At 55.5% G+C, this 23,183-nt stretch overlaps 1 protein-coding gene across 2 annotated transcripts in view; it reads left to right on the forward strand.

Annotated features, from left to right (window-relative positions):
• TP73 (tumor protein p73) overlaps nt 1–23,183 on the forward strand; it is an 85,767-nt gene that overhangs the window by 8,054 nt on the left and 54,530 nt on the right. The window contains exon 1 of one of the 2 annotated variants that reach the window (XM_058443780.1): nt 11,353–11,392. The exons of the other annotated variant lie outside the window; for it this stretch is intronic. The gene's annotated coding sequence lies outside the window, so the exon portion shown is untranslated. Of the gene's footprint in view, nt 1–11,352; nt 11,393–23,183 lie in introns of those variants that run through there. 2 annotated transcript variants of the gene reach the window in all.

Here is a 23,183-nt window from a genome sequence, read left to right on the forward strand (position 1 = left end):
GACGTATTCTGGTCTCCTACAGTCATATTTAGGGGTGACGTATTCTGGTCTCCTACAGTCATATTTAGCGGTGGTATATTCTGGTCTCCTACAGTCATATTTTGGAGTGATGTGTCCTGAGCCCCATTGTTTCCTAGTCTGAAACTTCCCCAAGAAGCTCTACGGTACAGAAACTGGGTTGGTGTGTTGTCCCATAATGCTTTGAAGAGGCATTTCTATGGAAACAAAAGAAAAAAAAAGCTAATCATTGGAGCTGATTAAAAACCAGTTTCTGAGCATGGGGGCCGTGGCGGGGCAGGTTTGTAGATGTTGGGCTCCGAGCGTCTTCTGCGGTTTGGTGTCTGGTGATGTCTGGGCTGCCTGCGCAGCAACAGGCGTGAAGGTCCTTCGCCCCTGGGCTTCGTGATAATCTCGCTGATGAGTATTTCAAGTCGTCCAGCTTCAGTTTGCAGGATTTCTGGGCAAAGGGTAGTTTTGTTCTTCGTGATTCCAATCAGAACGGTGGGATAAAATTGAAAGTGTTAGTTTGGAGAGTTGCAGCCAGATACTGGAGGAAACTAGAAACATCAGGAACCAGTCCAGTTTATAGACATCAATAGATAACAAAACTCCAAAGACGTTAAACAGAACAAGAATCTAATATGGGGCGCACAATATGGCTTTCTACTGAAATATATGTTCTCTCTACATTACCCCTCTTTCTACTAAAAATAATCTCAGTAAGATTATTATTATTATTATTATTTTTTTTTTTTTGAGACGGAGTATTGCTCTGTCGCCCAGGCTGGAGTGCAGTGGCGCAATCTCGGCTCACTGCAAGCTCCGCCTCCCGGGTTCACGCCATTCTCCTGCCTCAGCCTCTCCGAGTAGCTGGGACTACAGGCGCCCGCCACCACGCCCAGCTAATTTTTTGTATTTTTAGTAGAGACGGGCTTTCACCATGGTCTCGATCTCCTGACCTTGTGATCCGCCCGCCTCGGCCTCCCAAAGTGCTGGGATTACAAGCGTGAGCCACCGCGCCCGGCATTATTATTCTTTTTGAGATGGAGTTTCACTCTGTCGCTCAAGGCTAGAGTGTAGTGGCACAATCTCGACTCACTGCAACCTCTGCCTCCCGGGTTCAAGTGATTCTCCTGCCTCAGCCTCCTGGGGTTACAGGCATGCACCACCATGTCCAACTAATTTTTGTATTATTATTATTTTTTTTTAGTAGAGACAGGGTTTGCCATGTTGGCCAGGCTGGTCTTGAACTCCTGACCTCACGGGATCCCCCACCTCGGCCTCCCAAAGTGCTAGGATTACAGACGTGAGCCACTGTGCCCAGCCTAGTAAGATTAATTTGTTTGTAAAATAAGTCTACCCTCATTAAAGTTGGCGTGATTATTTGCACAAGTGCAGCAAGAATAGTAAGTGGCCAGCTAGGCTTTCTTTAGGTCAGCTTTGCTGGAACTTTTAATAAGAAATCTCAGGTTAGGCTTTCAAAAGCCTCCTGAGGCTAAGAAGTCAAGCCAAGGACTTGATATCAGACTTCACCTGCAATACCTAGAGATTTGGGAGGATTCCTCGTTCCCAAGATTCCCGACATATTCTTGAGAATTACTGCAAAAAATAACAGTCTTTCCTCAACCTGTGGGGCCGTAGAAGCCCTTTAATCCAGGTACAAGGGCAATTTCGTTTTCCTCCAAGGGGTTTCATTGGCTCCATAAAGTCAACCTTAGTTCCTTGAAGCTACTCACACCTGATTTTGTGCACATCACTCTCAAGTATGGTATTCCAGTCAAACACTTGGTAAGCTAACCAATATTTCCAATTGTTTCCTATTACAAGGCAGCAGATTCATCTTGAACTTAAGCAAATAACTCTATGGCTATAAAAATAAAAATGCTAATAGTTTCCAAATTCCGGAGAGATCAGGTAGGGAGAAAAGTCATCATTTCAATTTTGCTTACAAAAGTATAATGTACCAGAATGCTGTAAGTTATAAATAGTTCCTTCATTTACGTCCTGGAAACTCTTGCCATCCAGCGGTGTGATCTTAATGTATCAGAAACCTGTACTGGTCAAAGTCTTCTCCATGAAATCTTCTTGAAGACACAACATTTTAGGATTATAGTTGCTTGCAAAAGCTTTCGGGAAAGCATCAGAGCCAAACAGTTAACTGTGTATGACAGAAAGGCTTAAAATAGCCTTGGCGAAAGATGTGATGAGATCATTACAATGTAACTGATGAGGAAGTTTGGTTATTCCTGTGGCATATACTTTCAGATAACAACTAGAATTACAACTAATATAGAATGTATCAGATTTCTAAGAATTTCATGTAATTTCTGGAACTCTTATATTAATATATATCCATGCAAATATAACACACCCAGAGAAGGTTAATCATCACTTCATATTTTACAGTGCTTCCATGCAAATTTAGTTGATCAAATAAGCCCAATTTATTTAATATCTTTTTATTTTATTTAAAAAGAGTTCCCTTTAACGTTGGCAAAATAATCTATCTTTTTATAAAGAGAGAAAATAAATCCTTTTGAGATATTCCAGGGGCCAATCTGGGAAATCCCAAACATTAATTCAGGGTCAGAAAGACTTAATTTAGAGTGTGTGATTTTGGAAAGTTGTCAAAATGTCAAAAGCTTTAAAGCACTTGATTAAATGGAATCCCAGATCATTATGAAATAATACTTAATTCTCATTTAATCAAAGTAACAATGAAATATTCAAAGAGAAATGCAGAAAGTTAGATAGTTTAAAATACTCTTAGATCTGGCCGGGCGCGGTGGGTCACACCTGTAATTCCAGCACTTTGAGAGGCCCACACGAGCAGATCGCTTGAGCCCAGGAGTTCGAGACCAGCCGGGGCAACTTGGCAAAACCCATCTCTACAAAAAATACAAAACTTAGCCAGGCATGGTGGCACATGCCTGCAGTCTCAGCTACTCAGGAAGCTGAGATAGGAGGATCCCTTGAGCCCAGGGAGATTCACGCCACAGTGAGCTGAGATCGCACCACTATACTCCAGCCTGAGCAACAAAGTGTATATACACACACATGTATTTTGTGTATATATATATATAAAAAATATGTATTATATATACACACACTATATAGATACTATATATGTATTATATATACTATATATGTATTATATATATACACACACTATATATATTTTTTATTTTTTTAATTAGCTGGGTGTGGTGGTGCCCGCCTGTCTCCCAGCTACTTGGGAGGCTGAGGTGGGAGGATCCCGTGAAGCCCAGGAGTTGAGGCTGCAATGAACTATGATGGTGCCACTGCACTCTAGCCTGGGTGATGGAGTGAGACCCTGTCTCAAAAAAAAAGAACTAGTTCACACCCATGTTTCTTCCTGCTGCCCCAAATTACCGCTCTCCTTGAGCAGCCCCTGAAGGTGGAGACCAGGCACCTGCTGGAGCAGGAATTCTTCCTTCACCGGCTTCTGTTGGGGCCCCAGGATCCTGCAGCTGTGGCATCCACAGGGAGTAAGGCCAGCCACGGAGGTCCTTTCATGTCACCAAGCTGCAGGGAGGAAAAGTGACATCAGACAGATTAACAGGAGAAAACCCATTTTAATGATATGTCCACAAATGGGAGTCCCACACGAAGATGAAACTGGGGGAAGGGGCCAGATGGCGGAGGCGTCTATGTCATCCTCAGCTGCAGGAAGATACGGGGTCGTGGGGCTGCTGCAGGCTGAACCAGCTATAGCAGGGGAGTGGCCTGGTGAATGAAGGTGGTTTCGTCATGCGGACATGCATCTCTCAGGTGATCAGAGTTGCCTGGAGCCGCTCTCCTCCCGGCACAGAGACCTTTAGAAATGGAAATGCCTTTCATTTCTCTCCCAGACATGCAGCTGGGCAGAGCCGCTCCTGTGTCTGCAGTTACTCAAAATAATTGATATACCCAAGGCATGTTTGCGGTGGCACATTCTGCCCCCTCAAGCCATGTTTTGGGGTGGGGTGGCGTGTCCTGAGCCCCAACGCAGGTGTCAGAGCTGTGGAGGGGACGTTGCAAGGAGGCCTAGAGGGGCCTCTATGGGCCTTGGAGATGGAATCAGCTGCCTGCCAGGCCCCAGGACAGACCTGGCTGGGGAGCGCAGGGAGGGGTCCCCGGTATGAGGACAGCATGGGGCTGCCTCTTCCAGCAGCTCCGAGTGCTCTCAGAGAAAAACGAAATTATTTTTTATAAGAGAAACTCGTCTCTGGGCCCGTGTGTTGCCCTTTGGGCACTGGCATGGGTAATCTGAGGGCGGCGCTTTCCTCACTGCAGTGGCATCGTACAGATGAGGGCTTTGCTGACCATTATCTGGAAACAGTGATCATTGTCCCGTTCACAGATGGGGAGGCTGAAGCCTGGGAGATCAATTCATGTGACCAAGATCAGCTGCAGGCCGGGCCACCCACGCCTGAGGGGAGAAGGGGCCTCTCCTCTTCACGGGGCTGGAGGCTGCGGCCCCTACAAAGACAGGTTAACAAGAGGACCCTCTGCCTATCAGGAGCCTGGTGGCTGCCGTACCTGTAATGAAAGACAGATTAACAAGAGGGCCGTGCAGGCTTATTTACGAGAAGTTCCATGTGACACAGGAGCCTTGAGAACGGAACACCCATTGAACCAGGGAACTCTGCATATTTTCCTCCTGGGTTTGTGGGGCGTGGACAGCACAGAGCATGATGAAAGGATACAGGCGGCCAGGCGCGGTGGCTCACACCTGTAATTCCAGCACTTTGGGAGGCCGAGTCGGGCGGATCACGAGGTCAGGAGATCAAGACCATCCTGACTCACACAGTGAAACCCCGTCTCTACTAAAAAATACAAAAAATTAGCCGGGCGTGGTGGCGGGCGCCTGTAGTCCCAGCTACTCCGGAGGCTGAGGCAGGAGAATGGCGTGAACCCAGGAGGTGGAGCGTGCAGTGAGCCAAGATCGTGCCACTGCACTCCAGCCTGGGCGACAGTGTGAGACTCCATCTCAAAAAAAAAAAAAAAGAAAGGATACAGGCGTCCTGACCGGAGGCTGGGACCAGGCCTGAAGGCTCTAGTCTTCCTTTCCTCTGGGTCTAGGGCACGCGAGGGTCTGTGACCTAATTCAAAGGAAGGCCAGAGAACTCTTTCATGGCCTGCCTCGGGGTGACAGGGAGCAGGAGAGAGCGTACCTGCTTTCCCTGGCTTCTCAGATGCCACCATGCCAGGTTTGGGGGTAGTGGTATGTCTTGAGCCCAATCAGTACCCTGGGGGTCGTGGCCGGCCCACCTGCCTCCATGCCACAGCTTCTCTGGGGAGGCCGCTGCCGTATCCCCACTGTGAGCTCGATCTGAGCTGCCTATGGGACCACACCTGAGAACTCCCAAGGGTGGCACTGGCAGACTTGAGGTGCCCAGGTGAGGCTGGTGCAGCCTCTCTGCCCTGCCAGCCTGGGCACGGGCCCCTGGGCATCACGACTCCTACCCTCCTACCAGCCCAGATGCGGGGACTGAGCCGGCAGGGGTCCCACCCAGCCCAGGGTGTGTCCCCCTGCCAGGGGCGCTGCACTGGATAGGAAGGACCCACCTGTTTCCCTGCCCCGTACCAGCTGGCAGGCCTCCCGTGGTTCAGGGTGCCTGTGAGGAGGAGTGGGGGCTCTAATCGCTCACCTGCTGCTCTGAGGTGTCAGGCAGGGTTGGGGGTGGCACCTGGGGAAGGCTGGGCTGAGGGGGCAGGCTGCCCCTCCTGCAGGAGAGGTGCTGTGTTTCACTGGGTCCTTTGGAGAGGGCAGGGAAGCTCCCGCTTGCCCGTACTGCACCAGTTCCTGTGATCTTAGCAATGACTTCCTGGCTCCATTTTCTCCACCAGCCGGAAAACGTGAGCCAGACCCGCAGCTTTCTCTTCCACAGCCTCCTGGCCTCCGGGTCCACCTGGGTGGTGCCCAGCCGCCGGACCGGGGCCTGGTGGTTGTGGGGGGACAGGGGAGCAGCCTTGCTCCAGTGTGGGTCCTTCCTGACTGTGAGATGGTTGGGGGGCAGGGGTTGTAGAGTCTGTGAGAGGCCTCGGCTGGGCCACAGAGAGGGGTCTCTCTTCTGCAGAAAACCCAGCCACCCTTGCCAGATGCGGTCAGGCTACAAAGGGAAGATGTGCTCCCTCTTTAGAGGCAGGTGATTCCTGTGAATCCAATGACCCAGATAAGGTGCACGATTCAGTGGGCAAGGCAACTCACCATCCTCTCTTTGTGGTCCTCGCAATTCGCACCATACACAATGCAGGGTGGAGTCAGCCCCCAAATTACAGAAGAAAGACTCTGCGGTCATTGTCAGTTAAACAGGAGATGCAAACTCCAAGCTAGTTAATGAGCTGTGATCGGCCACGCTCACGATTCAGTGCAGGTCTCTCCTTCCTGTTATCACAGTCTTTGCCGGCTGCCATCATGACTACCAAGCAGTCCCCTCATAATTACAAGAGTCTCCTGTCATGTTTTTTTCTGGAGCGAGGCGTGCTCCAACTTGCTTCTGGGTTCTTAATTTTTGATCAGGGACGGCTCCTTGACTAATTATTTGGCAGTAATGAGGGAGGACAGATCGAGTTGTGAAAGTCCCCCAAGCTTTTAGAAGGAAGCTGCAAATTAAAAAACGAGGTATTGGTAAACAGGATGCTAATTGGATTAATATGAAAAAGATGAATTCTGATAAAAATAGCAAAATACACCGTTGTAAGATTGAGGCCAGTATAACTCCAAGAATTCATTGTCTAATGTTCAGCTGGTCAATTTGGTCTTTGAAAGTATTAGAATAACAGAAAGAGTCTATTCTTGACGATGAAGTGTACGGTTAGTAATTTATGCAAAACAGAACTCTAAAACCGGAAGGACTTGATATGAGTGGGGTGCATGTAAATCATTCGTATTTTGAAGTTTCATAACTCTCTGACCCGTAGGTCCTTTGGTTTGTCTCTCTTTTCTTTTTTTTTTTTTTTTTTTCAGACAGAGTCTCTCTCTGTCACCCAGGCTGGAGTGCAGTGGCGTGATCTTGGCTCACTGAAACCTCCACCTCCCAGGTTCAAGCGATTCTCCTGCCTCAGCCTCCTGAGTGGCTGGGATTACAGGCATGAACCACTGTGCCCAGCCTTTTTTTTTTTTTTTTTTAAGAGACAGAATCACTGGGCAAGGTGGCTCACACCTGTAATCCCAGCACTTTGGGAGGCCAAGGCAGGTGGATCACCAGGTTAGGAGTTCGAGACCAACCTGGCCAACATACAGTGAAACCCCATCTCTACCAAAAATACAAAAATTAGCTGGGTGTGGTGGCAGATGCCTGTAATTCCAGCTACTTGGGAGGCTGAGGCAGGAGAATCGCTTTTGAAGCCAGGAGGCGGAGTTTGTGGTGAGCCGAGATCACACCATTGTACTACAACCCGGGCAACAAGAGCAAAACTCTGTCTCAAAAAAAAAAAAAAAAAAGAGAGAGAGAGAGAGACAGAATCTCACTCTGCAGCCTAGGCTGGTGTGCAGTCACAGCTGACCACAGCCTCCAACTGCTGGGCTCAGGCCATCCTCTTGCCTGTGTCCTGAGTAGCTGCGACCATAGGCGCACACCACCACATCCAGTTAATTTATTTTTTGTTGTTTCTTGCTTTTAGAGACAGGGTCTTGCTATGTCTCCCACACTAATGAATGTAAATCTTAAAATGGTGCCTGGTGCAGAGTGAGCTGTGTGTTGGGTGGGGAGTGACTTATGGGTCATATATTGACAGTTTCACTTCTGCGGCATCAGAAACTCATTGATGCACACAGAGGGGCCTGCTGGCAAATACCAAAGAGCTGTGGGGAGAAAGGAAGGGGTCTGACAGTGAAGGTGGGTGCGTGGGTGGGGGGCTTTTAATGGCCCTTCTGCTGGCTCCCTCCCCACCACCTCCTGCCCATCTCCCTGGCCTTGGCTGCAGGCTAGGGTGCCCTTTGACCTCAGAGAGGCCTGTCCTGTGTGTCTCACAGGGCAGGAAGAGACCGTCCCGGAAGCCCTTCAGCTCGGAAGTAAGCACTGGCGGTGGGGATGGTGCTCTATCTGAGCAGATGCAACTCAGTGCCATGCGGGTGTCTCTCCCAGGGCAGCTTTCAGACTGACCCCCAAACAGAGGGCTCAGAAAACATGTTTTTCAATGAGGGACATTTATGGCTGGCAAAAAAAAGTAGCTCCCCAAAGGTCTTCACGTCCCAATCCCCAGAACCCGTGTCTATGTTATTTCCCACAGCAAAGGGGACCGTGATTCAGCTATTTTGAGATGGGGAGGCCATCTGGCAGGATCCAGGTGGGTCCAGTGTCATCAGGGGGCCCCACAGGAGGGGTGAGAGAAGGAGCTGATGATGGTGGCAGAGGTTGGAGGGATGCATTTCAGAGATGGAGGAAAGGATCACATGCCAAGGAATATGCCTCCCGAAGCCGGAGAGGACGGGGAGGTAGGGATTGTCCCAGGGCCTCCAGAACCGAGAGAAGACAGGGAAGTAGGGATTCTTGCAGGGCCCCCCAAAGACAGGAAGAGGGGGAAATGTATTCTCCCGGAGTCTCCAGAAGCAGCCAGCCCTGCCCACAGTTTGGTTTTAGCTCCCTGGGACCCATCTCGGACTTTGACCTACAGAGCTGTAAGAGAGTAAATTTGTCTCGTTCTAGGCTGCTCATTGTGTGGTCATTGGTTACGGCAGTTGCAGAAAACAGACAGTGCGCACATCTGCACGGTCCCCTCTCCAGCTCTTGCCTGATAGGAATAAACAAGGGTGGCCGGGCGCGGTGGCTCACGCTTGTAATCCCAGCACTTTGGGAGGCAGAGGCGGGTGGATCATGAGGTCAGAAGATTGAAACCATCCTGGCTAACACAGTGAAACCCCGTCTCTACTAAAAATACAAAAAATTAGCCAGACGTGGTGGCACGTGCCTGTAGTCCCAGCTATTTGGGAGGCTGAGGCAAGAGAATCGCTTGAACCCAGGAGGCAGAGGTTGCAGTGAGCCAAGATCGAGCCACTGCACTCCAGCCTGGGCAACAGAGAGAGATTCTGTCTCAAAAAAAAAAAAAAAGAAAAGAAAAGAAAAAAAGTAAAAAAGAAAAGAAAAGGAAAAAAAACCGAAATAAACAAGGGCTTGTCCTATAATTCACATCTGGACCACCCAGCTTAAAATAGGGCAGGAGAGTTCGGGAATAGCTTTTCTACCCTTGTGTTACGGTGCACAGGTCTGCAAAAATTCTCCTTGAACTCCCCCTTGAGTGTCCCCCAGGGCTCGTGGCCACTGTCACTCTGTGCTAGTTGCTCTTCAGACCAGGGAACAGACTATGGCCAGGGTCCAGCTGCTATCGCTCCTCCTGTCACCCACCCACCTTTTGTCTCCAACAGGATATTGAGAGGAGCCAGGCACCAGCCTCCCTGGGTTCAGGTCTTTCCTCTCCCCTCACTTTCCTATGAACTAGGGGTCGGGGAGGAAGGGTGCGTGCCAGGAGGTCACTGCAGCCAAGGAACCCAGATTGGTGTGCTTGAGCATGAACCATGGATACACTTTGCAAAGAGTCACCTGGCTGTAGTGAGGAGCCATCTCCCCTCCTGGAGCCAACAGCCATGAGTAGCTGTCACACACATCCATGCAGCGCGTAGACACACATCCGTGCAGCGCGTAGGCAGAAATGCACTTGCTTTCCATGACTCACACATCCCCCGTTGCACCATATCTCACGAACACACACGCACACTGCACACAAACACACCGCTCCCCAGCAATGTGCCTGCATTCAGCTTGTGTCCCCCGGGGCAGTGGGAGTCGGGGAGCCTCAGCTGCCACGCTGCCACTTCACCTGGAACAGCCCCTGATCTGAGAGCCACTTTCCCAAGTGCGCAGCCTGCTGTGTTCCTGCCGTGTGTGGGGCACAGATATGGGCCCTCCCCTGCCTGCCCAGGGAGTGGAGAAAAGCACCAGGCATCCCTCGGGACTATGCCGACAAGACACACCAGCCCCTTGGGCCCTGGGCGGGGTGGTGTGAGCCGCGCATATTACTGGGCAAAGCCTCCTGCACCTGCTGGGTTTCTGCTCAGGCAGAATTTAGTGCTAGGCCTGTTCCAGGGCCCCCAGGCAACGGGGACATCCTTGCAAGAGAGGTTTCCCAAGCTGGAGTTTTGTGGCATTTGGTTAGTCTCCTATGGCTGCTGTGACCAGTGACACACACTTAGTGGCTTATAGCGATCAAGATTTATCTTCTCTTGGTTCTGAAGCTTAGATGCCTGAGGTCAGGCTCGCTGGGCTGAGATCAAGGTGTGGTGCAGCTGCCAGCGCTCCCTCTGGAGGCCCTGGGGAGAGCCTGTTTCCTTGCCTTCTCTAGGCTTAGAGGCCATCTGCATCCCTCGCCTTTTGGCGCCTTCCTCCGTCTTCGAAGCCAGCAAGGTGGCACTTTCTCTCCTCCCTGCCCTTTCTCCTCCCTCTTATACAGACACAGTGGTTACATCGGGCCATTTGGAATACCCGAATCGTCTCTCCATCTTGAGATCCTTACCTTCATTGTGTCGGCCAAGTCCCTTTCGTCCTGTCCACTCCGTGCTGCTGCAGTTGTGGGGGAGGAAGGTGGCACAGTGGCAGCGGCACACACTCCCCTCTCCAAAATTGGGGCGGGGCTCCTCAAAATCCTCTGACCAGCATTAAAGATTAAGATTCAGAATTTGATATTATGGCTGCATATAATGTTGAATTATCTGAACTTGCTGCGTGTGTGTGTGTGTGTGTGTGTGTGTGTGTGTGTGTGTGTGTTGTTGGTAGGACCAAAACGGTTAATTATCAGCAATTTCATGGTTTGACCTAATATTTTAAAAGAGAAGTTCTTACCTGCTGGAAGCATGTACTGGCGTATTACAGATGAGATGGTCTCATAGGTGGAATTTGCTGTGAAATGCCCCAGGAAACAAAAAGCCAGAGGTCAGAGTGACGAGAGCTGGGGACGGGCGGGTGAGTTCCTGGGCCGTTCCCTTTAGTTTTGAGTGTGCTTGGAAGTGAGGAGTGAAACGAGTGCAAAGCTGGGTGGTGACAGCCCTGTCCTGGCTGCCCTGAGCTTGGCCCTGTCGGTCGCCTTGAGGAGGGTCGGGGGGAGCAGGGGCGCAGGGTGGCGCGTGCATGCCAGGTGGCGGGCGGCAGGTGCTGGGCGGCAGGTGCTGGCTCCAGGCCCATCTCCAGCCCCGGGGCTCCAGGCCATGCTCCGCCCCCAGCTGCCCTGCAGCTCCAGGCCAGCCACGCTGCCTGCCGCCTAGTTTCGCAGCTCCAATGTCATCACCTAGGTGACGGGGACGCTGCTGCCACCACCCGCCTGCAGGAGCCAGGAGCCAGCCGAGGGCCACTTCCACCTGGCCCCACCGACCCTCCGGGGCCCAGGCTTAGCCAAGGTAGGCTTTGGCTTGGCTCGCCCTCCTCTCGGCCTGAGTCGGGGGGAGTCTCCTTGCCGCCGTGGGTGCAGTGGCTCTAGGGGCCTACCCTGGGGTGCAGAGAGCCCCTCTACTGCCTCCCAGGAGGCAGCTGGGAAACGCACTACTGTTCAGGCCAGGGTGGGGAGACCTTGCCCGCAGTTGTCCTGATGGGACAAGCCACAGCTCTGGGGAGCCATCTGCCCCAAGTAGCACGTCAGGGCTCCTCGTGTGACCCTAAGATCGGGGGCAGAAGTGGTTCTGGTACTGCTACCTCCACCCCTTGGACCCACCAGGAGCTCTTTCCACTTCCTGCCAAGGAGGCGCAGAGTGACTGCCCCAGCCTGGCACGTCCAGAGGCTTCCCGGCTGGGGGCCGCCATCCTCAGCCTCACACAGCTGATCCAGAACCTCCCAGTTCTCCCCAGCCCCCTCACTCTCTTGTGGCCCTAGAGCCTCTCCCAGCAACAGCAAGCCATGCCCTGGCCTCCCCGGCACTCAGGCAGCTACTCCCAAGCCTGATCCCGACCTGGACGGCAGGAAGGGGCTGGGCATGTCCTGTTCCTTCTGCCTGGGTCCTGCTTCCAGGGCTGGACTTCCAGGCTGGGGAATCCTCAGGGACCCATCAAACTGGGGGACAGGGGAGGGGCTTGCGGGGATTTGCTGTGAGGAGGGCAGAGTGTGTACGTGGCAGTGCCTGCGGACACGTGTGCGCATATGTGAATAGGTGTGTGCATGTGCATGTATGTGCAAGTGTGTTGCTAGAGGTGAGAGGGTGGGTAGGGAAACTGAGTGACCGGCTCCTCCCCGAAGCCTTGGGGAAATGTCTGAGGGGCCAGGCCCTCTGGATCCTGTTCCCTTGGCTCTTAGCAAAGGCTCCAGCCTGGCCTCCTGGATGGGCATGTGGCCCCGGGGGGGCAAGACCGTGGGCTCTTCCTGGCTTGCTGTGTCGCCCTGGGTGCGTTTCACACCGCTCTGAGGATCTCTCTGCTCATCCCTAAGGCAGAGATGATGGTGGGGCCGGGGGGACCACGTGGGCACAGGCTTCTGGAATGTGGGTGTCATCTCCCTGGGGTCCCGCAGTCTGAACTTGCCCAAGAGCCCATGCCCAGGTGGGGATGTACAGGAGCCCCTTAGAAGTGGGGAAGAAGGCCAGGCGAGGTGGCTCACATCTGTAATCCCAGCACTCTGGGAGGCCGAGGCGGGCGGCTCACCTGAGGCCAGGCGCGGTGGCTCACATCTATAATCCTAGCACTCTGGGAGGCCAAGGCCGGCGGATCACCTGAGGTCAGGAGTTCTAGAGCAACCTGGCCAACGTGGTGAAACCCTGTCTCTACTAAAAATACAAAAATTAGCTGGGCGTGGTGGTGCACACAGCTGTAATCCCAGCTCCTGGGGAGGCTGAGTCAGGAGAATCATTTGAACCCGGAAGGCGGAGGTTGCAGTGAGCTGAGATCATACCACTGCACTCCAGCCTGGGCGACAGAGCGAGACTCTATCTCAAAAAAAAAAAAAAGAAAAAGAAAAAGAAAAAGTGAGGAGAAATGAGGAGGAAGTCGAGCAATTTAACCCCAAATGGTGCTTCTCCAGCAGTCACTCTGGTCCTGTCCTGACCTGACCTGCTGGGCCCCGCTAGCTCAAACCGAATCATTGATTCTGTCATCGCCTCTTCACGGAGCACCTACTGTGTGCCAGGCAGGTGCTGGGGCTGCAGCGCAGAGAGCAGGCAGGGCTTGGTGGTCTGGCCCGCAAAGAGTCAGCAGGCGAATGTCTCTCCATGCGGTGGGTACTGGGAGAGAGGAGGCCTGGCAGGTCCGAGGGAGACCAGTGTCTCTTAAATGGGGGTGCACGGGCCCTGAGGAGTGAGGCTTCCTGAGAGCCGTCCCTCGTGGGTGCCATGCTGGTCAGAGTGGGGTCTGGCTGCACAGCCTCCCTCAGGGCTGGGCTGGGAGCACAGGTCGGCTGGCACCTATCCAGGTTCCAGGGTTCCAGGGCTCCAGCTGGAACTGCCTCAGGGATGGCCAGGGGTGGGCCTGTCCCTGGAGAGGCGTGGGGTGTGGGAGCCGGGAGCGTGACGGGAAGCAGCCCCCTCAGACCTGGAGTAGCATGGAGCCTAGGAGCCACTGTGACCTTGGTGGTCCTGTACCCTGTCCAGCTCCAGTTGCTGTTCCTGCCTCTCCCTGACCTACTGGCTGCCCAGGCTGCCCCTTGGCCGAGCTCCACCATGGCCAGTGCCCCTCCATTGGTTTGTGAGTCCCACAAAATCACAGCCCTGCCCAGGGCCTAGGCAGCTCTTGGGCTGACCTGGCCATCGTCGGGAGCCCCCTTCACGACGGGGGCAAAGGCTGGGTCGTTGTCTGCCCTGCAGGAGCCGGGGCCTCTGGAGGACGGGCTGCCTGGCGGGAAGGTGGAGCTCACCGGAGCCCAGCCTAAGCCAGCCTTGGCGCTTCCGAGATGTGCGGCCCTGGGCAGGCTGCTCGCCCTCTAGGGGCCTCTGGGAACACCTGGGGACCTCCCCCTGGGTTCCTCTGAGGATTGAATGAGCTTGAAAATATGGAAGATTTGGCACAGGGTGAGGGCTCAGGGAATGCTGGGCGGCAATATCAGAAAGGCAACCCTGAGGGCCAGCAGACAGCCACGCTGAGGAATAGCAGTGGCTGCCTCTGGAAGGAGTGAGGGGCGGGTGGACCCCTGTCATCGCCGCACGGGGGAGGTCACAGGGCTGAGCGGCTGACTCCAGAACAGGTAGGGAGCATGCCAGGAGGGGGGATTGCACATTGGGTCAGGGCAGGACTCAGCGGGACGCGTGATAAGTTCAGGGGATTGACAGCTGTCTGGAAGGGCACGTCTGCTCGGACCGCAGGGTGGGGACTGGTCAGCAGGGAGACATGGCCACAGGTGCAGCGGGCGCGTCCCAGACCCTTTAGAGAAAAGCCCAAAGCCAGGGGTGAGGGGTATGTGCAGAGTGGGGACGTCTCAGAGTGGGGCATCCCCGTTGAGGGGTGTCCAGAGGAGGGTGGCCAGGAGGGGACAGCAGCTTGAAAAGGGTCATCCTTGCTTGGTTGGAGGAGTGGAAAATGCTTGTCTGGGGAAAGAAAGAAGATTCTGGAGGACAGCACAGGCACTTCCAACATGGGCGCTGGCCACACAAGGGCTAGTGACACCCGGTGTGATCCCTTGGGGTAGAAAGGGGGTGGGAGAGGAGGATTGGAGGGGGCAGGGGACAGGGATGTGTCTGAGCAGAGCGAGGCTGTGGCCGCTCCAGCAAAGGCGGCTGCGGCCCCATCAATCACCTGCCCTGCTGAGGGCAGCGCTGTACTCATCACCTGTGAACACAGGTATCGACTCAGACACCCACTCTGGCCATAAGCTCTGCTCTGTCCCAGCCCTGGACCCCTCACCCCCTGTCCTCGGCAGTCGGTCCTCTGGGTCTTCTTCCTGTGCCCACTGTGCTGGTCTGAACCTCCCTCAGTGACAGCTCTGTTCCCACCGCCCCCGCTGGGGTCGCCCTTCCTCTAACAGGTGGGCTCCTGGCAGGAAACATCGCCAAGCTCAGAGCCCCAGTTCCCTGACAGAGCCCAGTTCCCTCCTGCCACCAGCCTCGTCCCCGCAAGGGCCATGTCCCTGCCCACCCCTTCCACCCCTTTCTTAGAGGAAGCTCAGCCCATCAGGCGCTCATGCCTCTGACCCCCACCTCCAAACTCTCCTGACCTGCTTACCCCCAGGAGCACCACCCACTCCAAGGCTTAAGCAAGCTGGGGCTGGGGTGGGGACTTCTCTTCCACCACCCACCCTCCTCATACCCAGCCTCTGAGGGCCTCGCAGACATACATGACTTGCCTCCAGTGGGCCAGGGTTATCTGTTTACCACGTTGCACGCCTCTGAGCATGGAGCTGGCACCGGCTGCCGCTGCAACTGGGCACTACCCGTTTCAAAGGCACCTCATTCCCTGAGAGACCGGGGATAGGCTGGTGCTCTGCAAAGGGCGTGGAGGCCACTGTAAAAGAGGGGTGAGACACGCGTGCTAACCGTGCAATGGAGAGGCACTTGAAGGAGCCAGGGACCCGGCAGCCAGCAGACCCCACCTTTCTGCCCCCGTGTGTGCAGTTCTGTCCCTCAGCCTGGTGCCTTTGGGACCCGGGCCTCATTGGTTCTTTCTCCACTGCCACCACCTGATACTAAATAACCATCCGTCAATTGCAGCTGAATACTGTTTATGGGGCATCCACGGTGTGCCCAGATAGAGGAGTGCTTTTGCTTTTCATATGCGTAGAGTTACTTCATTCCACCTAGCGCTTCTAGGAGGCACTACAATTATCTCCATTTTACAGACAAGGAAACAGAGGCTCAGAATGGGCAAGACATCTGTCTGAGGTCACACAGCTGGAGAGCAGCAGAGGTGGGCTGCGTGGGCAGAGCAGGAGAGGGAACTGGAGTGTGTGCCCAGCAGTGCTGGGCTTCAGGGTAGGAAGCGGTGGGGCAGGAATCATGTGTCTTGGTATGACCCAAACACATATATGACAGCAAGAAGGCCTGGGCAGGCAGCAGAGGACAGGGCGGGCCTCTTGGATGTCTGGATGTGGATTGGGCCTCAGTGTGAAGAAAGATGAAGAAAGGGTGAAGAGGCCGGGCGCGGTGGCTCACGCTTGTAATCCCAGCACTTTGGGAGGCGGAGGCGGGCGGATCACGAGGTCAGGAGATCGAGACCACGGTGAAACCCCGTCTCTACTAAAAATACAAAAAAAAAAAAAAAATTAGCCGGGCGTGGTGGCGGGCGCCTGTAGTCCCAGCTACTCAGAGAGGCTGAGGCAGGAGAATGGCGTGAACCCGGGAGGCGGAGCTTGCAGTTAGCCGAGATTGAGCCACCGCACTCCAGCCTGGGTGACAGAGCGAGACTCCGTCTCAAAAAAAAAAAAAAAAGAAAGGGTGAAGAAAGATGGCAGGCAGGGCCTTTCCAGAGAGGGGCTTCCCAGGCAGGGTGCGGGGTAGGGCTGTGCGGTGGGAACACGGACTGGGGAGGGGACTACAGCTGGGCCCGTGCCTCCCTTGCTCATATCCAGCTCAGGCCAGGGTAGAGCCAGGCTGCTGGGTTCGACCTCCACCCTGACCAGCTGTGTGCCCATGGAGGGCTGGCCTTGCCTCTCTGTGCATGTCTCCTGGTTGGTAACAGGTGTGTGGCCTCACTGGGCCGTTGTGGGGTGGCCGGAATCCCCGGGAATCAGCCGTGCTTTGGTGTTTCTACATTTCACTTGGCTGTGTGTGAACTGACCCGGGAAGCTGGCTGGGGGCACCCCCACCCACGGGGGGTCGGGCATTTTGGTTTGGTCATGGCCTCAAGCTTCTGGGGTGAGGCTCAGGGATTCCCCCAGACTCTCCTGAGCATCTGCCTCCCCTCCCCTCCCGCTTCCCGTGGGCCACGGCCCAGGAGAGAGAGGGCAGCTTGCTCAGGCACCTCCAGCTATCTGCATAGTTCACAGGGTGCACACTGCCCCACCGTGGGAGGCTGTGTTTGTCTTTCATCCCCATGCTCGGCTTCCCCAGACTGGGGGAATGGGGCAGCAGGCTTGCCATCTGTGGCAGTGAGGGGGCTCTCAGCCGCATCCTCCTCACCAAGCCCTGCGGACAGGCCTTCGTCCCTGCCCCTGACCTGCTGATGAAGCCATTCTGGCAACCCTGTCTGAAGGGCCTGGCCCCATCGCACCCACAGAGGGAGGCCACATGGTCCTTAGCCTCTGTCGGGAGGGGCCAGCAATGCTGGCAGAGGGCCACGCCCCTGAGAGGGAGACCCTCCTGGCCCTCACTCCGGGGGACCCCTGTCCTTGGCCCCAGCCTGCCAAGCGAGAGTGGCCCGTCTTCTTGGGGTGGCTGGAGGGGAGAGTGAGGTCCCTTGGCACAGAGGGCCCCAGGAGGCTGGGATCTGATGACGCCCTGCGGGAATTCCGCCGGGCCGCTGCCTGGGAGAGCCGCTGTCTCATACAGGGCCAGCCTGCCTGGCTTCATTCTCGTGTGCTGACAGCCCGACCCCTCTGCCCAGGAGGTGGCTCTTCTGGGTTCTGGGTCCTGGGACCTTCTGCCTGAATCCCTGGGAAAAGGGCACAAGGGGATTCAGACGGTCTCCTCCCACAATGGCCCCAGGTTTCTTTGCCACTTCAGATCAGAATCCGTTGATTTGCTGAAATAACAGGTAAAATCATTGGTGGATCGGGAACCACCGGCATCAGAAGTGCATTGAGATGTTTGCTTTAGGGGTGGCCCGGGGCCGGTGGAGTTCCTGGGGGTTTTTCCCTCCTCCCTGAATGGAGGAGGAAACCCTGCACCCCTCCTGTGATCCCCCTTAAGAGCCAGTGTCCGGGATGGCTGCGCCAGACAGGGCAGAGGGGGCTGTGTCTCCTGCCCAGGCTGAGTGCGGATGGCTCAGTCTCAGAGCTCCACCGAGGGGTGGGTGGGTAACAGCAGCCGTGTGGCCAGGGCCCCTGCAGGCGGGAGTGGGTGTCCCCATGGGGAGTGCCTCTTCCAGAGTGGGCTCAGTCGGGGTGGAGTGGCCTGGCTTATCAGAGGTGGTTGTGGAGCCCTGTCTGCCCCAGGTCTGGGCAGAGGTGGAAGGGGTAAGAGAACTGACGAGGACTTACCTGTGGGCCCATGGCCAAGGAAATGTCTGTGCTCCCACCTCCTGTCAGGTGGTGAGGGGGGGGGATGGGGTGTCAGCCCGAGACGGGGTTCCTGGAGGAGGCTGGGTCCTGGCCTGGCCTGGAGGGATAGGGATGAGATGGGCAGGGCAGGGAAGAGGTGGTAGACAAAGGCTGAACACAGAAAGCACATAGCCAGGCATGTGGGGACTGGGGACAGGGGACAAGGAGGGGACCCACGGGGACAAGAGATAGGGAGAGGACAGAGGGACAGGAGATGGGGAGGGACAGAGGATGGGGGACAAGGAGGGGACAGGAGGATGGGGGACAGGGAGGGGACACAGAAACAGGAGCTAGGAAGGGGACAGAGGATGGGAGAAGGAGAGGTCAAAGGGACAGGGGACATGGAGGGGACCCATGGGGACAGGGCAGGGATCTATGGGGACAAGGGACAAGGAGGGGACAGAGAAACAGGAGATGGGGAGGGGACAGAGGGATGGAGACAGGGAGGGGACAGAGGATGGGGAGCTAGGGGACAAAGGGAAAGGGGACAGGGAAGGAACCTATGGGGACAGGGGGACGGGGGGCAGGGAGAGGACAGAGGAACAGGGGACAGGGAGGGGATGCTTGGGACAGGGCAGGGGGACGGGGGCTGTGGCTTTCGGGGGAAGCTATGGAAGACGAGGCCAGAGGGGTTGGCAGGGTGAGATGAGGGAGCCTGAGAGCCCCTCACGGGCTGCGGACTCCTCCCCACAGGGCAGAGGGGAGCATTCGGGTGCGGCCAGGCCATCAGAGGACCCGGGCTTGGCTGGAGTCCCAGCTCCTCAGCCTTCAGTAGCTTTGGGCAAGCCACTGGGCCTCCCAGCCTCCGCTTGCTCATCTCTGAACTGGGGCAGGGTTGGTGTGTGAGCCTGAGGCCCTGCAAAGTGCCCGGCCAGCCTCAGCTCGGAGCCATGGGGCAGCACTCCCTCTCCACCATGGCCCCGACACCAGGGCGTGCGTTCTGCTGTGGGCAGCTGCCCTGAGCAACATAGGGTGCTAAGCAGCATCCCTGTCTTGCACACTAGATTCCACAGCACTCTCCGACCCCGTGGAAAATGTCCCCACATGGGAATATCCTCTGGGGGTGGAATTGCCCTGGTGAGAACCCCTAGGCTGAGACCTCAGAAGGCCCTGAGTCAAACTGAGAAGTCGTCAGAGAGCCTTGTTTTCAGCTCCAGGGAGCTTGGGCAGGCTGGTTTTCTGGGCCACACAGTCCCCTCTCCAGCCCACCTGTGCTCTGTGGGTCCTGGTGAGCTGTGAGGGCCTAATTGCTGGTGTGAGCTCCTTTCCTGTTCTGAGTCACACGTGTGTGGGGGCTCTCCCTGGGGTGTAGCTGGTACAGCAGCCCCTGGAGTTGAGGATCCAAGCAGGCTGAGGTCTGGGTTTGCCGGAGGGCCCTCGGTGGCTGGTCTTTGTCCTGCTCCCGCTGTTGTAGGCACTGTAGGACCTGGAACGCTGGTCACCTTTCAAGCCTGGCAAGGGGAGGGGACTTGTCTGAGACTTCACGGAAGTTGGGGCAGGGCTGGGGCAGTGTCGAGGTGCCCTGCTTCCTGGGTGTGCCAGCAGCCTATGGCCTGCCTACAGTGTGACCAGGAACACCCGTCACAACTGTCCTTTGCAGCTCTGTGCCCTGACTTGATGGTGCTGGGGCTGGGGGGGTGCCGGCCAGCAGCTCCCCAATGGCCACCCCCAAATGCTGTGGCCACACAAAGCCTTCTGCTGCAAGACCCGTGCTAATACACACTGGACACCCCTGTTACAACTGAGAACTCACTTATTTCATTTCCTTCCTTCCTTTCCTTTTTTTTTTTTTTAGAGTTGGGGTCTAGCTCTGTTGCCCAGACTGGAGTGCAGTGGTGCAGTCATGGCTCACTGCAGCCTCGAGCCCCTGGGCTCAAGTGATTCTCCCACCTCAGCACCCTGAGTGTCTTAGACCGCAGGCACATGCCCTCATGCCCTCATGCCCTCATGCCCAGCTAATTTTTTTTAAGTTTTTGGAGAGCTGAGGTCTCCCTATGTTGCCCAGGCTGGTCTCAAACCCCTGGGCTCAAGTAATCCTCCCTCCTTGGCCTCCTAAAGTGTTGGGATTACAGTTATGAACCACTGCACCCAGCCCATCCCTCCTAGACTAAATCTTGATAGAAAAACCTACACTTCCAATAATGTATTTGCATTTTATGATGTCGATAAAACTTCCTAAAGATGTCTTATGAAATTGGTCTCTTTTCCCCATTGATACACATGATTTTTAAAATGATTGGCAACGTTTCAAAAGCAATTTCCATTTTGTCCCAGAACCGTGTGCCCCTTGTGAACGAATTTTCAAATTAAAAGGCAAATGGTTGGGAAAATTGGATTTGATTTAAAGGCCATTTTTTTAGCATTGATTTATTTTTCTCGCCACTGGGATCCTTGCCTGAAAGGCGGCTGTGGGCAGAGGGCACACACTCCCCCTGCCCCAGCGCAGCGTCCCTGCACCCCCAACAGTGCTTCCTGTTCCTTGTGCCCGGTACTCCCAGATGCCTGCAGAGCCGGTCACCAGCTCAGGTGTGTGAGGCCAGTAGGGGGAGCCCCTGCCTGACCCCTGTGCCAGTGTTCCTGTGTTCCTGTGGGGCCCTGGGGCCAATGCTACCAGCGTTGGCGTTTTCCCAGGAAGTTGGGAATCAGGCATCTCATGGCTTCCGGTTCAAGTTCCTCCACGTGCTTTAAGTCTGGCAGGTTTCTGGGTTCTGGTTTTGGCTGGTGAGGAACCTGATTCCCATGGGGGAGGCCGGTGGCTGTGGGGAGAGGTGTCCTGGAAGATGCATCTGCCCAGGGCTTCTGGCCGGTCCACACGCCTGCACCTGGAGGCCCACTGCCCACATCTCAGGCAAATAGGCCTGGGGATTTTTGGGGACCCAACTCCTGGCACGGAGGAAGCCCCTTTCCCACCCCACGTGCTCCTGGTGGTGGCCTGTCCTATGAGCTTGGAGGGCTGGGCGGGTGGGATGGGGGACCCATGACCACGCTCGCCGGCCTCTGTCCTGTGCCCGGGCAGGGACGAGAGGCCAAGCTGGTGTCCTGCAGTGCACAGTGGGTGCTGGTCAGGGGATGTGGAAGCTGGGTCTCCAGCAGGCAGGGGCACGCCGACAAGAAGAGTCGCTGCTCCCCATTCAGGGTTCAGTGGGAAGAGAGGGTGTGGCTTCAGTGGGAGTTCAAATGATGCCAACTTGAAAATACAGCCAACGCCCATGTCCCAGGCATAAGATCACAAATAATGTTTCACTGACCAGTTCCTGTGAGCCCTGCGTGGAGGGATGCCCCGTCCACACCTGTTCACGGAACCCCTGGACCTCCAGCAGGGGTGCGGCGGGATGCCGTCGACTCCCACACTCTGTCTCTCTCCCTGTCTGTCTCTCTTTCCCTCTGTTTCTCTGTCTGTCTCTGTCTCCCTGTCTCTCCCCATCTCTCTCTGTCTCTCTCCCTGTCTCTCTCCATCTCTCTGTCTCTCTTTGTCCTTGTCTCTCCCTGTCTCTGTCTTTCTCACTCTCTCTCTTTGTCCCTGTCTCTCTGTCTCTGTCTTTCTTTGTCCTTGTATCTCTCTGTCTCTCTTTGTCCCTGTCTCTCTCTGTCTCTGTCTCTCTGTCTCTTCCTGTCTCTATCTCTTTCCCTGTCTTTCTCTGTCTCTCTTTGTCTCTCTGTTTGTCCGTGTCTCTCTGTCTCTCTTCCTGTCTTTCTCTTTCTTTGTCCTTGTCTCTCTCTGTCTCTCTTTTCCTGTCTCTATCCCTGTCTCTATGTCTCTGTCTCTCTTTGTCCTTGTTTCTCTCTGTCTCTCCGTCTCTGTCTCTCTCTGTCTTTGTCCCACCTTAGCCTTTGGGAGGGGACAGCTCACAGGCTGACAGATGAGGTCATGTGTCCTGAGCATGAGGTTTTCAGGTCTCACCCATGCTGTAGCATGTCACAGCTTCATTCCTTTTCATGGCCGTGTAATGTTCCATTGTTTGCGGCACCATGTCTCCTGTGCCCGGCCCTCTGCTGATGGGCGTCTGGGCTGTGTGCACCCTTCAGCTACCGGGAATGGTGCTGCTGTGAAGGGAGCTGGGATTTTGTCATCCACCTGCTGTGGATGGCAAGTCCATTTCCATCTCTGGACTCAGGTGGCCCATCTGCAAAATGAAGGAGATGTGACCCAGTGGCCTCTGGCGGCAAAACCTTCCCAGGCTTGTCCTCTTGGATCTAAGGGAATTTCTTTCCTCCAAGTCCAGCCCCTCCAGTGCTCCTGCCCTTCAGGAAATGTGCCTGGGGCCCCTCACTTGTGCCCACCCAGCCTTGGCCCACACACCTGCACCAAGAGACTACCCCACTCATACTGCTCAGCCCAAAGGGACCCACCGTGGGGCACGAGCAAGGGCGGGTTCTGCCCTCCCCTGGGGCCCCGTGCCAGCCTCAGCTGGACCTGCGGTTCTGCTTCCTGTCACGCCCTCCCATTTTAAATTAACGGAATGGTGCAGTCCCCATGCACACCCTCAGCTCCATTGGGGTTTTAGACAGTCCAGCCCAGGATCGGAGGCCTGCAAGGGCACACCCACCTGGCCACGTGATGGTGAAGTGGGGGGGGGCAGGGCAACCAAATTAACTTCCAATTCTGAGAAAGAGCCCCTGGAACATTCATCACCAGCACTTACAGCTGTGTGACCTCACACAAGTCACTTAACCCCTCTGAGCCTTGGGGCTCCTGAAAAGTGGGTGGGGTGGTCACGCCCACCTGGGAGAGGTGGCTTGGGCCAGCACCCTCTAAGCTGCTTGTCCCAGGCCATCATGGCTCACTGACCGCACCTCAGCCTGGCCTGTGCCACTTCTCCAGGGCCCGGCATGTGGCGGCCCCAGGAGCGTGCCACAGGCTTCTCTCAGCTCCCGCTTGCCTGGGGAAGGACGAAAGCAACAGGTTCCAGGCCATGGCCTGCACCCCCGCTGGCCGTGGGCAGGTCCAGGCCTGCCTGCCTAAGCACTGCAGGGCGGTGGCCAAGCCTGTCCCATGGCACCTCACCGAGGACCTGGGAGGCTGGCCCAGGGGAGAGGTCACCTCAGCAAGGGCTGGGGGCTGTGGGCAGGGTGGGCTCGGGTTT

The sequence above is a fragment of the Hylobates moloch genome, unplaced genomic scaffold (assembly GCF_009828535.3).
Source record: "Hylobates moloch isolate HMO894 unplaced genomic scaffold, HMol_V3 SCAFFOLD_9, whole genome shotgun sequence".
Classification (NCBI taxonomy): domain Eukaryota; kingdom Metazoa; phylum Chordata; class Mammalia; order Primates; family Hylobatidae; genus Hylobates; species Hylobates moloch.